We start from the raw sequence: 20,779 nt of genomic DNA, 5'->3' as shown, positions 1-20,779 counted from the left end.
TCAAAAGCAATGAAAGTGAAAACTCAAGCAATCTTCAAGCAAAAGACTTTCCAGGAGCCAATTTAAATTTCTATTTGCTCTTAAGGGCCAATAACGTGTCTTGTCCCTAAAACAGCAATAGGAATGCCCTTCCAAAGGGTCATTCAAAACAAATAAAATAATGCGGAGTTGCTGCTTAAGCTCTGCAATCATTTCAGCAAATAAGTGCAACTACCTTATCACTGACTAAGATGCCTGGGCAAAATGTGGCTCCCAGACATCAGACCTGCTTAGTACACCATGACACCTTTCCAGTGTTAGCTGGACATGTGTTTAGCAAACAACCTACAGGTAGCAGAGCCAGGTCAATTAAAAGACGACTCCTGACTGAAGAAAATGCAATTTTTTCCAGATCTGCAGAAGGACAATAATTTCCCAACTCTGCCATCAACCTTGCTAAACCAAACATATTCTCCCAAACTGTACCTATCCCCACCAGCATCTTATTTGAAACAATGAACAACAAGGACTGGTTGAAGACTCCCTGTCAAAGTTACTAGTTATAAAGAAAAGGTTTCAAAAGTAAATGCATTTGTTGTTTACTTTAGGATCATATAGAGTATCTTATTCTGTGTAGATTAAACAGTGATTTACTACATAATGAACACATCTACCTAGTAAAAAATGAAAGCTCAAGAACAAAAGCTCAAAATTAAGAAATAGCCATTATGAAAATACACCAGAGGACTTGTGCAGAATTTCACAAGTCGAGGTCTGCAGGCAGCCTGGGCACGCTTTGTCTGGGCAGGTATAACCAAGTGTCTTTAAAAATCTGACACGAGGTAAACACGTTAAGTAGTCCTGAAAAGCTCATTTACAGCTCTTGTCTTGGTGACATTTACATGAGTCATCACCTAATTATAATGAAATGGCGCACGCCTACTTAAAAGCTGAATTCATCCACGTTTTTGAGTTCACCATACTGATGGATCATAAGTAGTGTGTGTTTACATTTTTCTTGGCATTACTAATGTGCACACAGATATGGGAAGTATCCCATTCGAATAAATTAAAAACATCAACCAAAATTTAAACTAGCTCAAATAACTTCTTTTCAAAGAGATGCAAATACGTTGTACAGTTTCCCCAATCTCACATGGACCGTTGAAAGAGTAAAGGAATGCAAGAAGAAACAATGGTTGCTCTAGTATGTTAATTGCAGCCTGAGTATTAACAAAAGGAATTCAAAATAGAACTAAACAAAGTAATTACAACATTGCTATTTAACTTGACAGGCTATAATCTACATCTAATAAGCCTAGATAAGCTCTTCTTCATTGTACCCCAAAATGTCTCTTTCAGCTTTCTTGTGAACGTGTAAATGGAGAATTACCGATGATTCGGTTTCACCAATACCGAGTAACGGGATTTGGTGTTTACAAACCCCTTTTTCTTCTTCATATAGATAATCATGCACTGATGGAGGAACATAAGGACCAGTAATAAATGGTAGTCTTTCTCCTATGAGTTCAGACAAAATTCACGCCTTTTACGTACTGCACTGAAAAAAGTCATCCTCACCACAGAAGAAGGTTTTCCTCTTTTTCCCAGAAAGAGAAGGTGCTAAAAAACAAAAACTAAGAGACTTTTAAAATAAGATGATGAAGAACCGGGTTCTTGCATTTAAGAACCCGTTTCCTGGGATGTAAGCACAGTGGGAAAACACAAACTAAACCACACAATCTTTGGATGAGTTTCTGCCCAGCAAAGAATTCATATATTTGATTTCAACTTCACAGTGTGTCAACCTGATTTACATTCACTCAAGACAAAACTAAGCCTATCACCGAGATCAGCAAGAAAGGCTGCTGCCACAGAGAAGAAGCCAAGGACTGCCTGCCCCAAGCACCTAGCATAGGAGAGTGACATACTGAAGGTCAGATTTGCCCGTTTCTACCTGGTAAAGTGGAGAAAACGAGCCAGCTCTCCTCACTGGTATATAAAGACACTAGAACAATTCACCAAGTTTGTACGTAGAAAAAACATTTACAGGATCTCTTGCTCTATTACACAAAATCAGCAGCAGCTAGGGGCTTGAAAAAAACTGACTTGACCCCAATACTGAATTTCTGATTAAATATTTCATCTTTTTAATTTTGGAAAAAAAAGTTACTGAGTTTTTTTCTTGAAGATTAAAAGAAACAAGATATGACTAAGTTTAGAAAGAAAGAGCTTAAATTCAATAGTCTGTTCTGTAAAGAAATTACGGAACTTTTCTTGCAGTGATACAGCTAAATGCTAAAGCAAAACAACTGTCCAACAGTTGCAAGTTACAAAAAAACAAGATGCAGCCCATATATTTTTGTTTGGTTGATTTTTAGGAAATGGAAAATATGGGAAGAGTATCTCTCATTAAAAAGTGCTACATTTTAAGTGGGATTCTCATGTTTGTTTCTTCCAATTTTGTAAGGACTGAAGGTCTGGATCCTTCCCCCTTCCTTTATTATCCAGCTGAGTAATCAGCTAAAGGTTAAGTCCAGCTTACATGAAGAGAAATTCCCTTTGTTTCAGGACTGAAAATAATGATGTTACTATGAAGCCAGGGAATGCAGGATCTCACGAGATCAATATTCCACGTTCATCGCAAATCTTCTTATAATACTTCTCTAATTCTCTTGGCAGTATTGTTTGTGTTTGACGTTCCTCAGGTAACCCACTGCTGGCAGAGGGTCTTCTCCCCTCCCCTAGACTGCAATAATGAGAAGGGCTATCAAAACCTAAATGTGTATCACCTAGTTAATAGCTTCAGCCTTCACAGGACAACATTGCTTCTGTTTTTAATATTCAAATAAACTTGCAAATTCAACGACTGGGGTCATTCATTATTTTGGAATTTGTACTGTTCAGTTCGCTGAGTTTTCAGAATCTAACTCTGAAGAATTTAGGGCATTCACGCTTCCCCTGATGACCCAATAACCCACTCCCAGTTCAAGAAAGCAGCGGTGAAGTGCACTTTATATGGATGTATCCTTGAAAAACACTGCTCAGTATTTATCTTTATCAAACATACATCCACATATCAACCATATTAGTAAGAGGAATCCAGAAACACAACTTCATTACGCAATTTGTTTCTCAAAGGAGTTTTCTTAGCACTTCTTTTTAAATTACTTCTATGTTAGTTTGGAATTCAATAAAAAAGTCACCAATGCTGGGAATCATTACAACTGCTCTCCCTATGTGGAAGGAGGTGACCTCTGTGCCTTTAGATGCACTCACACACCCTCAGCTCGTTAGCAACTTAAACATACACAATTAAATTTGACCAAACTTGAGTGCACTGAAGATGTGCTCTTACTGTATCAACTAAATTACATCAGCAGTGAAGCTCAGCAACACATAACACCCAGTGTAGCTACCACATAATCAGAATACATCTCAGCTGCTGAATTTTCATTTTCATTATCCTTCCGTGAATTTGTATTTCACACGCCTTTCTGGCACTGTGGTCTGTTTCCCCATTCCTGCAGCCAAACGTTGCCAACTTTCTGACCTAACTTCATACTGTTCATTTTCTGCCAGATTCACTTTTTCCTGACAACGTTAAAAAATCCTACCTAAATAGTCTCGACTACCTTGAAACTATTCTTGTGATACATGCTAAATTGTGAAGAGTTCCACCTTAAAGCAAGGATTCGTACCATTTGGCCTAGCTGGAGCCATTTTCCTCCCAGTGGATAAGTAAGGGGAAAAAGCAGAAGAAAAATGGCATTTAAAAGGAAGACATACAGAAGCCCCGCAGGGGGATAACCTGGCCAGCTGACCTTCCCTTTGAAATTTTGCCAGTGCAAATTAAGTAGCTAGTCTGCAGCACTTCTGGCAGCAGTGTGGGAAGGAAGTTCTGCAGTGATTTTGGATGAAACACTTCCTCAATTCCCAACAACGGCGCATTAAACATCAAAAAAGGATAATAAGAAGGTGCTGGAAAACACATTCTCAAAAACACACCAAGAAAACAGAGGGGGAATAAGAGCAAACGACATGTCATAAAGCTGACAAAACTGTAACAAGTAGTTTAGAAAGCCAAGGTAGAAGCAAAGCATCCAGTATTTTGACACTGTTTTCTATGCCTTAATGCAAAAACTGTACCATACAGCAGAAATAACACTTGGAAACAAACTAGAGGTAGTGTTTTAATAAAGTGAAAGGAAAAGGCCTTTGGTGAAAGGCAAAAAGCAACAGTAAAATTTGTTACAACTTGAAGCTGGACTAACCACAGATTTAGCTTTTCACCAAGATACCACCATCAGTCTGACATCAAATGAATTACATTAACTGCTTTGACCCATTGTTTTCTCCTTTGTAGACCAAGAAGATAACAAATCTTACAAGTCTATGACATCTGACATAAATTTGTTTCAGTAAGAATGTATTTTCATGTACATCCACATACACTGACAATTTATTTCTAGTTTCTGGTAATTTGCACTCATTTGACCTGACCTTTTTACGTTCTCTCTCTCTGCCATAAATTGCAAAATTTCTCTAGGTGGAATCATATGGCATCTTCCTCTTCCCAGCACTTCAAACCTGATGTTCAGAATCCTCTGACACTTAAACTGACAACTGAAACCCAAAGCATCAGCCATGCTCAAAAGCTCTTCAACAATAAAGTGCTGTGGTTGGGGTATGCAATCTAGAGGCAGGTAGACAAGCACACAGTTGGATGCAGAAATACCTGAAATCTAATTCTGATTCGCTATATAGTTTTACTCAAGTTACTTTGTCTTGGTCTCACATAAAACAGATAAAACATCTACCCCATCTATTTTCTAACATGAAATTTTCTTGTGACTAGGAGGAAGTCATGATGTCTCAAACACACACAGTCACTGTAACATCTAGGGAATTAGGTTTGTGCCTTAATCTGCCTGTATCTCAGTGTCCTGACTGTGAGATGAGAACTGCTACCTGACAGAGGAGAGTTCGGACTGTGCCAGGGGCCAGACAGCAGGGTGATAAGTGTCTTGACAGTGCCCACATGATGACAGATGCAGGGCAGCATCTGGACAAGGTGCTATAAATAAAACATCAGGCCAGACATATGTTGATGAGACTAAAAAGAAGTAAAAAAAATGCTTCATTCCGTGAACACTGCCTACAGACTGAAGAAGAATACATTGTATGTGGGAAATACTAGTCCCTTACTACATGGTCTTAAACTATGAGAATGCATATGCATGAGGATGGGGGCAAAAGTATCGATGCTTAAGAAAATAAATAACATTTGAGATTTTTGTGACTGTATATATTGCCAAGCATTATTCCACATTAAAACAGATTTATAAAATTAGGGAAACTCTACATGCAACTAGAATTTTTAGCTGGAAAAAGAAACAAAATTGCAACATAAGAAAATAAGCCTTTACTGGTAGAGCAAGAGCTCTACCCTTCTACTCCCAACTGATTTAGCAGTCAAGAAACTCTGGACTGTGATGGGATTAACCTCAAAATAATGCTGAGCACTTTAATGAGCTCTGAGGTAGTTCATGGCTAAACTATTCATTGTACCATTTAAACAGTGAAATACTTGTATATAGATTAGGTTTTCAAAACAATTGTCATCCAATTTATTTCCAGAAACCATAGTAACAAGAAAATAACAAATCTAGGGTGGTGAAAGGGCACAAAGGAAATGTAATTCTGATTCAAAACAATGGAATTATCTCAAGTTTGAAGTATATGGACAGAGGAAGCAGCACCTGACAGGCTCTCAGGGTGGGCGGAGCCCTATTTGGATACAGCTGTGAATTAAATCCGAATTATAAAGACCAATCAGACACACCAAGTCTTTTACTGCTGTTTCTTTAGAGTTTCATTCAGTGAAATCCTAGAAGCCTGAATGACTGCCAATATTATATTTTAAAGTTACTAACAGCTTAAATGGACTAATCTTGACTTGTTCATTTGCCATGATTTCAAATGGGAAACTAATCAACAGTCATGTTAATTATCTGATATTATTTTAACACCAATCTAGCATTTTGAAACTGTATAATTACACAAGTGAAAGTCAAAGTAGGTAAAAGTTTTTCTCATCTCAGAAATTGCAGTCAGACATTTTAATTCAATAATTCTTACTTCAATTCTTTTAAAAAAACATGCCAAGTGGAAATTTTTCCCATGAGTTGTTCACAACAGTATCAGTAAGAATCTCACTAGATGATAGATACTGCATTATTGTGACACACAAATCTTTCATCAGTTGTCAAATCTAGTATTAACGATAACCCTTTAGAAGCTATTAGTGTAAGTCAGTTGAAAATGAAAAGCATATAGTAATACAGCTTAAAGGCTTAGCATGTACACAAAAGGATCTGTACATGGTATCACATCTTATTAAGATGTCTTGGTTAATCAATGATTGAAAACATCCACCAAACATTAATCTTGATAAAATATATAAAAATTCAGCTTTATTACACTGTACGACCACACTATATAATCTCACAAAATCAGAATTTCTCTGTGTTCTCATAACCTACAACACGAATTTGTACCATTCACTACCCAGTTTTCTTAAACAAGAGAGGAATTTTTAACTATCTTGAACTGCTGATAGTCTCAGTCATTACAAAAGCAATTGATGCTACATTTAAACCTCTCCCCAAAATAAATTACATTAATCATCCCTTAGTATCAACTTCATTCAAAAAGTTACTCAAAACATGCATTATAGAACAAGGTCTCTTCCTGAAACACAAAGAAGTTTAGTATTATACTAGTTAAGCACCAATAACAGTTTTGACAATGATTTGACAAAACAGTATCTGATACATAGTTACTGAAACTGCTAGTCTTACTGACTATAGTATTGTTTAAATTAGTGTTGATGATTGAGCATAGTTTCCTTGACGTCCAAAGCTAGGCAAATTTTTGGCATTTAGCAGTTCAAAAACTAAAATGTGCTAGAAGGAGAAGCAAGCAGGATTAGGAAAAACTATGAACTTTTGCATAGAGAAGTAAAGGTCATCAAAAGAAATTGCTGAGTTGGACATTCACTCATGCTTCCTTTCACCATCAGGTCCTCTAACAACTGTGTATCCCACTACTGAAGTCTATGTTATAGTTCAGCCACACCACAAAAAAAAAAAACCAAAACCCAACATTGACTAAAATATCCTGAAAATAACTATTCTAGGCACATAAATATTTCTTTTTCCTTCAGAGTGACTGCTCAGTGGATTGCCCAACTGGCAGCTAAACATAAGCCAGTCAAGGGGCAAAGATATTCATCTGCTGCAAAGTAGAAATACAGTCAGCACAAAATCCAAAGACAATGGGAAAGGAAAGGAGGATATGGACAGCACAAGTAACATGGTCACCAAGAAGACAAAATATCTCGTGCCATACTCAAGCAACCTTAGCTTGTGCTGATTTCTTTGGTCTGGTCTCCTGAAGAAATGGAGCTTAAGTAACTGGTAGAATAGAGAGCAGACCTTCTAAACAGGATGTAAAATGCAGTTTAACTTTGGCAAAGACATAAAGTTTCAGATTACTAAACTGCTGTACATTTTGTATAAATCCATGGCTGACTAAAGGATTCCTTTTCTGAGGCATAGTTTTAACCCACAAAGAGCAGAGAGCAGGCTGGTCAGCACCCACCATCAGCCTCCCACACCCATCTCCTCAGGAGCCCCAGCAGTGTCTGGAGGATACTGCAGAGGAAAAGCAGAGGAAAAGCAGCAGAGGGTGTACTGTGGGCATGAAAGGGCCAGTTAATATATATAAGACAAATCTACAGGAAACAGGGCTTCATTAGTTCCACTGCTCACAGATCATCTGTTTGTATAAGCAGTTTTGCTTGGAGCAGTGTTTTGTCGGTACTATTACTGTTATGTTATGCAAAGAATGTATTAAATTCTTAAATATTACATGAGATTTAATGGATTGTGTATCATGTGTGGAAGGTCAAACAAGGAGGGTAATGTTCCATTCAGTCTTATAGATATAACTTAAAAAACCAGAAGCCTAACTTTATCCTTAAAGGAGCAAGTGCAGACCAGACATATCCCTGAGGTGGGAGAAGGCAGCTTTAAATGCAGAGGGAAATAATAAATTCTTTTAAATAATTTAAAAAAATCTGTGGTTGTGACAAGCAACAATGCAATTTTCAAGAAAGTTCTTGTCACTCTGATCTTTGTTATAAAGGTAACACAAACCACAATAAGACTGCAACCAAGCAGCTCTGCCATCAATGATACCTAGTACCAGGTTACTTCCAAGGCCAGTGCTCCACAGTCAGGAAGCTCTACAGCATGGTCCCTTTTAAAATCTCTTTTGCTTTCAGAAGCTAGCTATATGAAATTCTCCCTGTATCCCTGCCTTTATCCAACATAATATTGCATTTGTTTTTTAAGTTCTTGTATATGTTTGAAACTCCCTGCAGCTCCAGTGGTAGGGACTCTGAGTGTCCTTGCTACAGTAAGAACATATGAAGAACAGCAGAAAGTATCTTGGCTTCTACTTTCCATCCATATCTTCATGCCAGACCCAAAAATACTTTAAGTCTAATTTTAGGTCCAGACCTCTCAAATGAAGGCTTTAATTAAAATAAAGCTAGTATTTTTGTTATAAAACTTTCATTTTCATGGCCTTTGGGGAAAAAAAAAATGTACACAGCACGGCAACCAAAGAGATCTCAGTATACGTTATTCTGTCCATCTGTTTTCCAATAGCACCAGATTTTTCGTATTATTAAAAAGTTTTTTTAAAGGTACATTTCATCATTTTAAATCACACACGGAACAAAAAAAGCCAATTTTGCAACTATGTTATATTAAAAGTATATGTATCTTGCAGTTTAGAATTTTATCAGAAGGTATATTGCTTATCACATTTCTCTGCAACATGAGTTTTCTACTTATCACATGCACTGTACAAAATGTAAGAGTATAACACCACTGTCTACAAGTATGCAGATATACAAGAAGGAGCTAATGTAGGCTATAGTAACATGAAAAAAAAAGTTCAATTGCATTACTGGAAAAAACAAAAATTCCAAAACCAGGATAGCTCCTTGCCTCAGTTAAAAACCAAAACCAAACAGACACCGACTCCCAAACTTCCATGTTGTCAGACACAATTTATGATTCCCAGTTCAAATTCTGAGGACTCTTAGAAATAAGAATCATCTTGGAAGGAGGAGAAGGGAAAAACAAACAACACTTATTTTCTACAGAAAAATACATCCTATATTGGTAATCACTGTTTTCTATTACATTTTCTCCAGGCTCAATAATTGCATATTTATCTCTCTTTAAAAACATTCCTTTCAACTTTGCAAACTCACTTCATTTCTAGTTACCTACTATGCATAATGTCTAATGCAATGCTTAATTTTAATTAAGAATCATGACAATTATAAGTCAGTTTCTGCAGCATCTGTAGGCGTCTTGTTCTGCAGAGACAATATGATGAAATAAAAACACAGGAATCTTTCTGTTCTTAAGTCAGAGTCCTGGTATTTCAGCAAGGTAAAAGAAGTTTTCAAACTTTCTTTTTCATCTGTGATTGTCTTCTAGCTAAAAGTCTAGTTATTAGGAAAAGATGCATCAGGGTCTGTGGAAGCACACACAATGGGAGCCACAGCTGTTCAAAATAGTAACTGAAAGGTGTAATAAGTTCTACTGTAAATGCAACTTGGCATTTTTCAGTTACATAAGAGTATTGACATAGCGAAGCATGGCTTTCAAACAAATACAACACCTGAAATGTAGTGATTAGCTCCTTCCAAACTTCAAGGTCACTTCAAAATCTACAAAACATCTGAGCTGTCCAAAGTATTGATTGGAAGGGATGAAAAAGGAACAGCATTCTCATCTCACTGAGGATGGTTAAATTCTTTTAGAAAAAGCTTTCCAATGAATTTTGACCACAGGGTACTGGTAAGAAGCATGGGAAATTTCAGCCTTAAGCACTGAAAGTTGTCAAAAATATGAGCAAATTAGATGTTCTGCTATTTTACCATTTAGTATATAGACAATACAGATATTCACACGACTTTTAAAGTGAAAATCTTCTTGTAATATACATTTTCAGAAGAAAAAGCAACTCGGCTAAAATACCCTAAATTTCTTTATAGGGCACAACATAATGATTATTTTAAAGCTTAGCTCATCTTAGACAATCAGATTTTTGCTAGCACAATCTTTGCATAACTGTAAACACAGCTTTTTATTAAAAAAATCCACAAAATCCTCTCTTTTGCTACTATTTTTATTTGTCAAGTGTCTTCCAGATGGGCTTAAGAATACGTTCACACATGCTTCCATAGTCTTATTTCCTTTTCTGTGCTCAGATGCCTCCTTGCTGCTGCCGTATTATTTCTCAGCTTAAACATTCAAGAGAGGAGTAAACAACCAAATTTTTCTGCACTGTTCTTTCAGTCAGAGCAATCTTATGACAACAAAAAGTAATAATATATTCAGACATATGTAAGATTTCAAAGCTGTATATTTTAAATGTTGAACCAGCCACTTCCATTATATGTTGTATATGAAATACAGAAAATATTAACCCACTTCACCAAAAGCCATGATTCATTGAAAGTGAGATCACAAAATTAACAGAAATATAAGAAAGGAGAACAGAGCTTTGGAAACATTCCACAGTTGCAATTTAGATTAGTGATTAAACCAGGGAAGAACACAGATGTCTACTGACATTTTGCTTTAAAAGGTTTAAAGACTTTCCCCTTCACTTAAGGGTTTACAAATCAGATTCAGTTACAGTAAAACAATGTGGCAATCTTCATTTACAACAAACCCTAAATTTAGTAAGCAAAAGTCATTAGTACTAACAGATTTGAGCATAAAGAGAGCCAGCACCTGAGCTATGGGAAGGGCAGTCCATAAAGCACAGACTCCTCCCGTTCCCATCTTTTGTATACCAGCTGCATCTTCTGACTTCAATGACTGTCTTAGTGCAAGTATTTCTATAAGCCAGTATCGCTTTTCTTTCTTTTATTTAGGACACCATTATGCAACTATAAACAATATGTTTATAAAATTATAATCCATATTCTGTAATACGTAAACAAGTACCCATTACTTAGAGGCCACTGATGAGCATAATATTAAGTAGTAATAGAAAACAGCTGCACTTTCCTTTTGCATTTGTTTATATTTCTAAAGCAGCCAGTCTTTAAAATATTCTCCATACAAATCAAAACATGTTGTACCCCAATGAAGGACAAAACAGTAGTTTTAAAATACTGCATTTCCTGCAACATTATGCAAATTCAGTCTGCAGTCTGAGTAGACAGGGTACTTCAAAGGGTATAGCAACCTGAAAGGTTCCTGCTGTCAGGTAGCAGGGAGAAAAAGGCATGCTTCACTCTACTGCACAGATTACCCATACCACCACTCAAGCAACCTTGATATTGCAGTAATTCATACCTGTGTGTTTTTATGTGAGCTTGCCCACTTTTTGCCTTCATTTGCCACAAAATAGTTTTCATCGCTCTCCCCCTCCCTCTATACAAACATAGGTACACACACACACAGACTGATATATGTACACATATACACACACAACATATCCAAGCACTCGTACTTTGTTGAGATAGGTTAGCACAAAACAAGATTTATTTCAGCATTTCCTTCCAATGTCTACAGTACGTGCCATCTTCTATGGCAGTACCAACTACAGGTAAAAAGTACGTGCACAGATTTATCAATCGTAGAAATAATGCACTCAAAACAGATGATCCAGAAGCTTTCAAAGCTCTCGTCACTCTTGTCCTGAAGAGGCTTACAGGCTAACCTTTTGAGAGACAGAACAGAAACACTAAATCACTTAACAGGTGAGGGACAGTCTTTGTGTGATCAACACTGCTTCAAAATATATTAAGTACTTTAAGCTGTTTTACCTTTTGCCTTCGTCTGCCACAAAACAGTGTTCAAATAGAATTCTGTAACCTGAACTACAGAAGTATCCAAAAGCAGCTAGGTTAGGCAAGAAGCTAGGTTTCCACAAGAGCGGAAAACAGACATGGTTACAAACCCACAGATACAATCTTCTGTATGTCTGCAGACTCTCATAACCACACAGAACTTGCAGCTGGGATTTCAGACATTTCATAAATAATATCAATTCACTGCCTGCAAACCTACCTGAAGTCAACAGGAATCAATGATTTTCTCTCCCATGTATCCCAAAATTACCTGTAGTTGCCAAATGATATCTCGGCTACCGCCTTACAAAAGAAGCCACTGCTGGCAACTGACTGAGTTGACAACTCACTTGTAAACAATATTTCTAGTAGTTTTGTTGATTTTAATTACTTGGTATATTTTTCATTTTAACTTGATAAGAAGATAGCTTCTATAGAGGCTCAGGTCTCCTGTGATAAAATAACTTGACTTTTACTTTCTGTGATTTTAACCTTTATCAGAAAAAAAAGGTTAAAAGAGGCCCTGATATACACAATACTAAAATCAAACTATGTTAACAAGCAATATTTGGCCTTCCTATAGTTTTAAACCATTCTTTGCAGTTGGTGGTGATCGTTTCTGTGAAGATCAAATAAAGTGTTAGTACCCATATATGCCAATATAAAAAAAAAAAGTACAAAAAAATACTCTAGTGTCTACACACATAAAAAACCTCAAGCCCCTCCATCTTACTACAGGCTGTAAAGACATGAAAACAGCAGCAATTTATGAATTGGTATAACACTGGTATACCGGGAGGGAACTCATTACTTGCTTTGACTTTGAAAAGAATTTATCTGTTCTTCGGATTAAGTTACAGCAGAGAGGCCCCGCCAGCCCCTCTTCACCTTCTGTGGATTTGGCTCCTTTCCAGCTCGGGAAACTAACTGTACTCCCTGCTTCACAATGTGCAGCTCCTTGTGCAGCAGCTACTTTATTTTTAAACTTCTCAGTTGGGTGGTGGGAAGTCAAAAATACTGGAATGGTTTACTTAGTTTTTAATTATAATATCATTTGTGAAAAATTCCAATTATCATTTTGAAAGGCCATTACTAAACACATTCTATTCACAGCACAGAACAACAACTCTAATAAGTGCTTAACTTGACATTTTTCTTCCATCATTTCATGTATACCTTTCTTTTGGAAAAAGCAGACACTTGGGTTCAAACCACAAGACAAGCACTAAACCCTAGGCTACAACACCAAGTTAAACTGGGGTGCCTGTGCACATGTGTACACTTCAGCAGCTGGCAAACATCCGGACAGATTAACCACTGCACAGCAGCTGTAGCAAATCAAATTCAGAAACCTTGCTGCACCTCCTATACGTTTTGGTATGCACTAACAATTATTTCTACACTGCAACTGAACAAAATCATATGAACAGAGTGTAACTGAGCCAGATAGCTCTTCCAAAGCAAGAATTACATTAATATTAGAAACCCTTAGCATTGGGTTTTCTAATACAGTGAATAATCATCAAATGAGGGAGGTTTTTTTTAAAAAAGTGAAAAGATGGTATTAGTTCTGTTTCACGTACAGCAAGATATTTATAGTAACCGTGTGCAATAAAGAACAAGCAAGAATATCATACATGTCACTATTATGATCATTATGCTGCAAATTTTCTAGTTAAGACAAACATGCATTTGCACGAAGAGCTCTAAGTTATACTAAGAAGGAGCAACACGAGTTCACATCACTGCGAAACAAAGCATCAAATAAGATTCACACCAGTTAAGTACCTGACACCCACCTATCTTAACTTTCCTGAGCAATGCTTTTTCCCAGCATTCTTATCCATCCATCCATCCATCAGTTCATTAACTGTTTCATGATATACCTACACGCATTTGCCAATATCCCTCCATAAGCGTGCTTATAAACTGAATGCAACAATTCAGAGAGACAGCTTTAATTACTTCATATATCAAAGCATATCTAACAGCCTGCTGGCTCTTTTGCATGTCCCTGCCCATCAGCTGGGAACCATCATTCTAGGTGTATCTTTTTTTGGAAAGACTACAACTAACCTTGATAGTGCAACTGGACTGCAGTTTAATAAAAAACATTTATTGGGGAAAAAAAACCCAACAGAAACTTCTGACTTTCATTGTATTTTGTTTTCACATCATTCAGAGAGTATTTTGAAGAAATTCAACTTAATTTTTCTTTCCATATCACCCAAAGGCCCTAACAAGGCATTGAAAACAACTATCAATATAAAACATCACAGCCATACAGATATTTTCATTCTTCTTAAAAAGTCAAAGTCAAGCAACTATATAATTAGATTGCTTTCTTCTATAATTAGAAGATACGATATGTTGGGGGAAAGACTACATCAAGTCAACACGCTGCCACAGCACAGCGTAAGGGTGTAAGTACTCTGCAGCACAGCTGTGTGTCTCTTTCAGCAGAGCTTCGATGAAAACCAATACCTCTAGGTTTCACTGCTGGCTGGTTATGTGAAACTAAAGTTAGAAGCCAAGCTGAGCACCATCGGGGGTGGGGGGTGTCAAGACAAGCGTGTAGCCAAGTAAGAAGATGCAGTGGGAGCCTGATCTCATTCTTACTCAAGGAAATAAAGGAAGTAAATTAAAGACTTATGCCAATAAATCTTACCCTGCAAAGCAGATCTTGAGATGACAAAGAGACAGATGCATGCTTTTAAGTAACATGAAATACAAGTGCATTTCATGGGGAGCCAGCAACCCTTCTATAACTAGCCTAAATGCCAAGTATAGCAGACAACTTCAGCTAAGTATAAAAAGCCACAAATCTCACAGTTTGAGATAATTTCCAAGGAGGTGTTAAAGTTAACTCTGAAACTATTCAACAAGACATCAGCCTTCTCATAAAGAATATGTTATTGCAGTACACCCAGGAAAGGACAACCATGCCCGTCAAAGCACCCTGTGATTTGTGGGAACAGAGAGGCTGAAGAGATTATGTGGATACTTCACATATTTCTCCACGAGTAACAGAAGGAATTTTCTGCTCACAGAGCTTCAGGGATGAGAACCTGACTGTGCAAAATATCAATGGCAAGACTTTAGCTAGTAGCTTCAGTAATCTCCGCATGTAACTGGGCTCCAGTCACTCCTAACTGCAGCAGCTGGATTAGCAAAACTGCCATGGGAATACCTGACATTCTGTAGGTCTGACATTCTGCACCACCAGTAATATGCAACTGGGAGCAGACAGTGATCCAACTTGCAGATACTGGCTTGTAGCTTTCAGCACTTCATCTTTTTCTTAAAATAATTCCTCCATTCTAACCTCAAATGCAACAGATAGGCTGCCATCCCCACACTGGTCAGAACTCAGAACACAGTTTATATGACAGCTTATCACATGGTTTTCTCCCTTTCTAACAGGTTCCTTCTACATTTGATACAACCAAGCTGCATCTTTTCTGTTCATGGTAACACAGTGCAGTCTGCAGCAGTAGCTGGGGATCGTAGATCTGTCTCTCCCCTCTTTCTGGCTGGTTTGGAGCTCCATCTTTTCCACTGCCTCTCCTATGCCTGTAGCTGCTCGTAGGATGCAGCTGCCCAAGAAGCCTTCCCGACATGCTACGTTACAGTCAGTTGCCTCATCATTAGAGAAGAGTATTTCAGATAGTTTTTGCCAACTTCTCAAAGCTAAATAACCAAGCAAAGCTTCAAATCCAGCTGCCAATGGGAATACATATATATTAGAAAGTTGGACTGGATTTCAGTTTCTGCTCTACAAATATAGTTGGAAAAAAGCCCAACTTCCATAGAAACAGAGAAACTGAACGAAGTTGCTAGTTTTCTAGGCTGTGAGCTCTAGCTCTCTTCCTTCAGTAGTGATGAGGCGGTAATACTATCTGTAAGCATCCATCTGCAGAAGAGTAATACCTATGCTTTAAGTAGCAAGGCCACTTGAATGGATATTGAGAGCACTGATTTCACCACTGCTGGTATGCAGTTTACAGCTTTACTTAGCCACAGAGACAATCTCAGCATCTTGCACCTCTTGTCACACTGCATTTGTTAAACACTCTCTCAGCATACTCAGACACGTACTTTTGGCTTCCCTTAATCAAAAGGTGTTGACACTTATCCCCGAGTACTTGTATGCAATACACAGGATCAGGTGGGCCTCTGCACACTTCCCTGTGCTACAGAGGTGGGCTCCACGTTACCCTCACAGGTTGGTCAGCCGTCACCAGGACCCTGTCCCTACATTCCAAGGAGTGGCAGGGCTACAAATGGACCAGCAAAGCAATCTAAGGAGCTTTATACTGGGGCCTTCCATAAGAAAACAAACAGGTTAATTCCTCCCCCCCATTCCCTCACTCTTTACAGTTGATAATTTCTAGTTCTCAAAAAGGAGTAACAAAACAATCTACATCACCATCATCCTCCTTCCCCAACACTAGAGCAATAATATTGTAAGAGAGTGGGGAAAGTCAATTTCTCCAGAGTCGCTCAGGCAGGAGCATCCAAGAAGGGGGCAAAAAGCAGAGGAGGTCTTCTAGATACATTTGTTTTTCCCTGTTGCATGCCATGACTGGAACCAAACCAACCAAGACCCTAAGACTTCTAAGCTCAGGTCTCCAGTGCCAGTGCTCACCATGTTACCAACCACTCTGTATTCCTCTAGTGCTTTTTTTTCTACCCAGCAAGAATGACCTTTAGATCACCTCATAAAAATTGTTTAATGCAAATTAAAATATTATTTTGATCATTAAATACATTTAAGAGTATTTTCATCGCATTGGGTGGAAACACTAGACACTCTCAAAAATGAACAAAAAGGTACAGAGCTGGCTCAAGCAGTAAATATTAAAGACTGTTCACAGAATAGTAAATACTGACATTTTTGATGTAAGTATTTCATAATTTAATAAGAAAGTATTCTCTTGACCAAAGAAGAAAAGCTGGAGTTTTTTATTGATTGGATGGTTCTGAAGTTATTGAGCAAGCTTTACTTTACACACATCTATTAATTATTAAAAAAAAAAGAAAATCAACCCAAGCCTACCTCCTTCCCCAAACAGAGGCTCTTCTTCTGTAGTCTAAGAAATGTATTGCTGAGATTTATGGTTTTTCAAGGAAAGACTTTCCTATAACTTAGGATTCATTTACACTTTGAGCTATCAGATTTTACTGCAGAGTTATGGAAAGAGAAAGAGGGGACAGGGAAGGCAGGAAGAAAGCAGGACAAGGTCTCACAGGGCTCATACTCAGTGTTCCTCCAAGACAGCTATGTCCCAGCAAGAAAAATTCAGATGGATATATCCACATAAATAATAACTATTGCTAGCATAGCCTTCTTAGTGACAGATTCTAGAGCTGCCTGACACTAGACTATGATGAAGCTCAACTGTGTCCAGGTTTAGATATAACCTAGCTCTTTTCATTAATGAGGTTTTCCTGCAGGATAAAATACACTGTAGAACATTACATTAAAAATGGGGCATTTATTTCTCTGTTGTAAGAAACTGAAGTTAAAAATAAAACAAAACCCCACCACTTCTGAAAGGAATGCCCTTACCATTTTTTCTATTTTTCTTATTATACCATTTTTAGCATTTGTTCAAATTGCTATTTTTCAGCCTTACAGTCTCTCCACAGTCTTAAAATTATGCAAAAACTCCAAGTCGTCTTTATTAATCTGTCTTTTAGATGATTTCCACCCAAATTAATTCTAAAAATATAACAAAGAAAACCACTAACAGCACTAGGCTCACTGTCTTCCAGTTACCAGTGGTTACCACCCTACAAGCCACTGCTATACTGAAGTTAACTTTGTGAGGATTTTAAAAAAAAACCAATTTACTTGAAAATAGTGTAATATACTTATTCAATGCCTTCTAGCTGTGGGTTTTACTCTCGCTCCAAGCAAGGTCCACCCACTTATTTGCATCAATATGCAGCATTGGTAACTTTGAGATGAGGCAGGGGATGAAGAACTTACATTTCTCAAAGCACTCTGGGACATAACCAAATACCAATGAATATGTCACACTGATGAAGTGATAAAAATTGTGTTTGGAGCCTTGTTGCATAAACAGCAGTGTACCTGCTTACCACCACAAACTGAAGACAGCAAGGTCTAAATAGAATCTTATCACTAGTAGTTGAGCACTATCCCAAACCTCTCCTTGTAATCTGAAAGGAAAATTATGAGCGTGACCCAGATGAATCACATTCCCAGATGGACTTCCCAGTATTTTTTTCCTGGCTAGAAAGAACAAAATTTTTTCCAGCTTACTATGAAGCAACAGCCATCTCAGCTTGCAGTACCGATGAATTTTAAGCAAGTAGATCAAAAGTCTCCTTTGGAGGTGCAGTTTACTTAACATGAAAAAAAGAGAGAAGCTTCATGCCTCACATCTAACCCTGCCATTAATGAGAAAATCATTTGGAGTGAATGACAAAAAGATCTCACTAAGCCTGAGAGATCAAGAATATAAGAAATGCCCAGCTGGATCAGACTGATTGTTCATCTAATCCACAATGTAATTCCAAAAGGGCAGAAAACGTGCTATTTAAAGAGAACCCATAAACCACATTCTGTAGTCCATTCCCCTCACACTCTATCTGCTGACCATGAACTCTCCTAACCCTGTTTTGAACCTGCCTACACAGCCTGTTTCCAAAACATCCTCTGGCTGCAAGTTGCATAAATTCACTACCTGCTATGTAAACAAATACTTTCTTTAATCTGTCTTAAACTGATTCCCAACCAGTTTCATCAAGTGTCCTGTAATTCTGGTACTGCAGGGTTTCCATCAACAAGAGTTTTGCATTCACCTTACCCACCAACTTCATGATTTTGTAAATGTTGATCATATTGCCCCTCTCAGTCTCTCATCTTCTAAAACAAGCCTTTTAAACGACACAACTCCAACTCCACACAAGGCAGAGATACCATCCCCCAGGACTGAGGGCTGCCCTTCTCTGTACCCTTCCTAAACTAAGGGTACTAACTGTACCTTCTTAAGATGTGGACACAAAAAATGCGCCCAGTGCTCAAAATGTGGGGGGCACACCAGTGTTTTAAATACCAACAAAATGACACCTTCTTCTTTTCCTCAGTACCTTTTTCTGATGATGCCAAAAGGCACTGCCCGTGGCTTTCTGGCTTTTTTTTTGGCTGCTACTGCTCCACATTGCAGACAATGATTCTGGAGAACTGTTGATGACAACCACAAGGCCTCTTTTCCAAGTTGCAGCCCTCAGTTCCGAGTTCAGCATCACACAAGCATGGTTTAGTATAATTTTTTCCTTACTGGAAAAAAACTTATGTTTAAAAACCTATGTTTACCTATGCTGACATTAGTCTACCGCCTTTCTGCCCGCTTAGTTACGTGATGGCCTTCTGGAATTCCTCAGCACTGACACAGCATCGAACTACCCAAAAGTAACAGTAATACTGTTTTTCATCAGAACTGGAATCATTTTGCGGCTGGTGTAAGCTAACAAATCGGGCTGTTGGTTTGAGTGATGTCTAGAAGCCACAAGGAAGGCAACTGAGATCAATCAAGACATCTAGAGCTAGTTTTATCATTGGGGAAAACTACCAGAGACAGGAGATTTATTAAGCAGGATGGAAATCAGGTGCAAAATTTAACAAAACAAAACAAAACAAAAAAACCCCAACCCACACTGTCATGACTAATGATGGAGAACAGTACAAAACCTGCAATGGATCGTTCATAGAATTGTTGTCTGTTCATGGATGTAGCTACCCGACCACTATTATGGAGGAAATTAGATCTCTTGTAACACCAGCTCTGGTGATACTCTACCATGACAGCCAGACAGCAGGGTTCCTAATGTCTTTTTGTATCTGTCAGCTATCAGTCCTCACTTTTACCTTACAATGAAAAATGACTGTCAAGGAGATCTTCAAAACTACCTTTTAAAAAGTTAATGTAAAAATCCAAGTAACATTGGAGAAAAAAATTTATTCTGATTAAAAATCACACTAAAGATTGAAGCAGGATTCTTCTGCTAAAGAATTCTATTTGGGCAAAGCTGAACCACCACAATACCAACAGAAATTAAACAAAACCTTGCTCAAATTAGAAGACTACAATACAAGAAAAGTCACCAACAATTGTAAAAAAAAGCCATAAGAACTTCTGTGATTAAGAAAGTAAGTATTTTGGCTCAACTGCATCCTGAGCACTGTTATACCACCATAGGAATCACAACCTATCATGTGCAGCATTGCCAAGGGCTGCCCCCTAACACAGAAAATTCATGTGGTAAAAGGAGCAGATCTAAAGTTAAAAAAACATACTGGTAATTTCCACTTCTGAATATGACTGCAGTTTCCTCTCTGAAAGGAAAAAACCCAAAACAAAACAAAAAACCCCAACACCTTTATTCAGACTCAAAAGTTAATTTAAATAAACTACAGAAACTGCATTCCCTGTTTCCTCACAGAAATCAAAGAGAATTTTAAGGCTGTTCTCTTCAGCATCAAATAATTTCAGAAAAAAAAAAAAATCCTCAATCTTGAAAATTCATTTCATCATATTCTGTTGACTAGACAGTGATTTTACAAGAGCAAGCTATTTTTTTATCCATACCTAGTAGACCTGGGAGTCTGTTTCAGGTTTGTTGGCACAGACTGCTTCCTAACAAATACAAGTATCACATTCATTTTGTATATTTCATCTTCAAAGATGTTTATACACTGCACGTAACAATTAGCATATACCATACTTACTGAAAAAATGCCCTGACACCCGCCGCAAAACAAAAGAACCCCACTAACTTCCAGGTGCAGAGTGCAAATGAATTTCTGATTCC

General features: G+C 37.7%; 1 protein-coding gene across 2 annotated transcripts in view; it reads right to left on the bottom strand.

Moving 5' to 3' along the window:
- The window catches only part of IRS1 (insulin receptor substrate 1), a 56,812-nt gene that overhangs the window by 4,727 nt on the left and 31,306 nt on the right, over positions 1-20,779 (bottom strand). The window contains exon 2 of one of the 2 annotated variants that reach the window (XM_074877680.1): positions 10,478-11,805. The exons of the other annotated variant lie outside the window; for it this stretch is intronic. The gene's annotated coding sequence lies outside the window, so the exon portion shown is untranslated. Of the gene's footprint in view, positions 1-10,477; positions 11,806-20,779 lie in introns of those variants that run through there. 2 annotated transcript variants of the gene reach the window in all.

This window comes from Strix uralensis, chromosome 9 (assembly GCF_047716275.1).
Source record: "Strix uralensis isolate ZFMK-TIS-50842 chromosome 9, bStrUra1, whole genome shotgun sequence".
Lineage (NCBI taxonomy): Eukaryota > Metazoa > Chordata > Aves > Strigiformes > Strigidae > Strix > Strix uralensis.
Note: the sequence above shows the minus strand (reverse complement) of the source record. Positions and strands in the feature narration are given on the sequence as shown.